A 2,500-nucleotide genomic window follows, 5' to 3' on the forward strand; every position below is an offset into this window, starting at 1 on the left:
CTGTATATGAAGACGATCAGTGACTGTATATGAAGACGATCAGTGACTGTATATAAAGACGATCAGAGACTGTATATAAAGAACATCACTGACTGTATATAAAGACGATCAGTGACTGTATATAAAGTCGATCACTGACTGTATATAAAGAACATCACTGACTGTATATGAAGACGATCAGTGACTGTATATAAAGACGATCAGTGACTGTATATAAAGACGATCACTGACTGTATATAAAGAACATCACTGACTGTATATAAAGACGATCACTGACTGTATATAAAGTCGATCACTGACTGTATATAAAGACGATCAGTGACTGTATATATAGTCGATCACTGACTGTATATAAAGACGATCACTGACTGTATATAAAGAACATCACTGACTGTATATAAAGACGATCACTGACTGTATATAAAGACGATCACTGACTGTATATAAAGTCGATCACTGACTGTATATAAAGACGATCACTGACTGTATATAAAGAACATCACTGACTGTATATGAAGACGATCACTGACTGTATATAACTTTACAGTGAGTGTTTGTGTGTGGGGGGGGGCTGCAGACACGGACCCCGCCCCCCCGTCCCTTCCTCCCCCAGCTCTGATGGAGAGCATGCTGCAGCAGAGGGACACTCCCCCTAAAAAAAGCTGCGCCTTTACTTCAGGTCATATGGTAAACGACAATAAAAAAAAAATGTGCCAGCAGCTCGAGAGGGGGGCGGAGCCTGCATCATGTCGATCAACCATCATCTCCGTCTTTGTTGTGAGGAGCTGAAGGACGATCCGAGTCGATCCGAGCCGAGTCGAGCCGAACCGAGTGGAGCGGCACCTGGCGGGGCCCCTCCCTCTGAAGCCTGGAGCCCCTGACAGGCTGGATGTGTCCGTGCGCGGCCCCGGGGCGTGAACGCAGTATGTGCACGTTATGTCACAGTTCTCACAGCACATGCTCGTGCACAGGGGATGTGGTCTCCAGCGTTTCCTGTTTCTGCTATTTATCAGTGACGTCATCACAAACACACTTTAACGCGAACCAATGATCAATGAGCAGGAGACACGCGCACACACACACACGCACACACACACATGCAAACACACGGTCTGACAGACAGTTATTTAACATTTGTTCCAGCTGGTTATGTAACATGTGCACACACATGTTTTGGGCGTGTTGGCACATATAAGACACGTAGGTATGGAGGACCAAGTCAGTCAAAATGATGAGATAATAAAGTTATAACTTTATTGCAAATTTATAAAAAATTATTAAACATAATTAAAACAATGACTAGACTCAAGTCTACAATACAGGAAAGAACGTTGTTTATTCATTCACTTTTTTTAAAAACACATTTTCCAAAAGAACAAACAAAGCAACAATATTTGTTTACAAAACCAAATCAGACCAATAAATTGTCAAATTAAGACATTTTTAATTTTTATTTCTTATTTGAGTCATTTCTAACAAGAGCTCTTTGTCCCTGACAGTAAAAGGCCTCCGTACATGTAGCCGTCTGAGGGCCGACCTCCGGACGGGGCCCCTGAGCTCCGTCCTGCAGCTGTTAAACTTTTATAGTCTGTTTCCTCTGGAAAACATGAGACGATGAAAAGCTTCAGTCTCACTGAGCTGATGACGACGTCCAATCAGGCGACCCCTGAGGGTCACATGACTCCGATGACTCATGTCACTTGATACTACTACTACTGATACTCCTACAACTGATACTACTACATCTGATTCTACTACTGATACTACTGATACTCCTACAACTGATACTACTACATCTGATTCTACTACTGATACTACTGATACTCCTACAACTGATACTACTACATCTGATTCTACTACTGATACTACTGATACTCCTACAACTGATACTACTACATCTGATTCTACTACTGATACTACTGATACTCCTACAACTGATACTACTACATCTGATTCTACTACTGATACTACTGATACTCCTACAACTGATACTACTACATCTGATTCTACTACTGATACTACTGATACTCCTACAACTGATACTACTACATCTGATTCTACTACTGATACTACTGATACTCCTACAACTGATACTACTACATCTGATTCTACTACTGATACTACTGATACTCCTACAACTGATACTACTACATCTGATTCTACTACTGATACTACTGATACTCCTACAACTGATACTACTACATCTGATTCTACTACTGATACTACTGATACTCCTACAACTGATACTACTACATCTGATTCTACTACTGTTCCTACTGATACTCCTACAACTGATACTACTACATCTGATTCTACTACTGATACTACTGATACTCCTACAACTGATACTACTACATCTGATTCTACTACTGATACTACTGATACTCCTACAACTGATACTACTACATCTGATTCTACTACTGATACTACTGATACTCCTACAACTGATACTACTACATCTGATTCTACTACTGATACTACTGATACTCCTACAACTGAT

The 2,500-nt window shown here is 40.7% G+C and overlaps 1 long non-coding RNA gene across 1 annotated transcript in view; it reads right to left on the bottom strand.

The window, feature by feature from the left end:
* Positions 1–1,317: 1,317 nt before the first annotated feature.
* LOC118289198 overlaps positions 1,318–2,500 on the bottom strand; it is a 4,570-nt gene continuing 3,387 nt past the window's right edge. Inside the window, exon 5 of the long non-coding RNA XR_004786018.2 lies at positions 1,318–1,597. This is a non-coding gene — a long non-coding RNA (uncharacterized LOC118289198). The remainder of the gene's footprint in view (positions 1,598–2,500) is intronic.

The sequence above is a fragment of the Scophthalmus maximus genome, chromosome 17, assembly GCF_022379125.1.
Source record: "Scophthalmus maximus strain ysfricsl-2021 chromosome 17, ASM2237912v1, whole genome shotgun sequence".
In the NCBI taxonomy this organism is placed as follows: Eukaryota; Metazoa; Chordata; class Actinopteri; order Pleuronectiformes; family Scophthalmidae; genus Scophthalmus; species Scophthalmus maximus.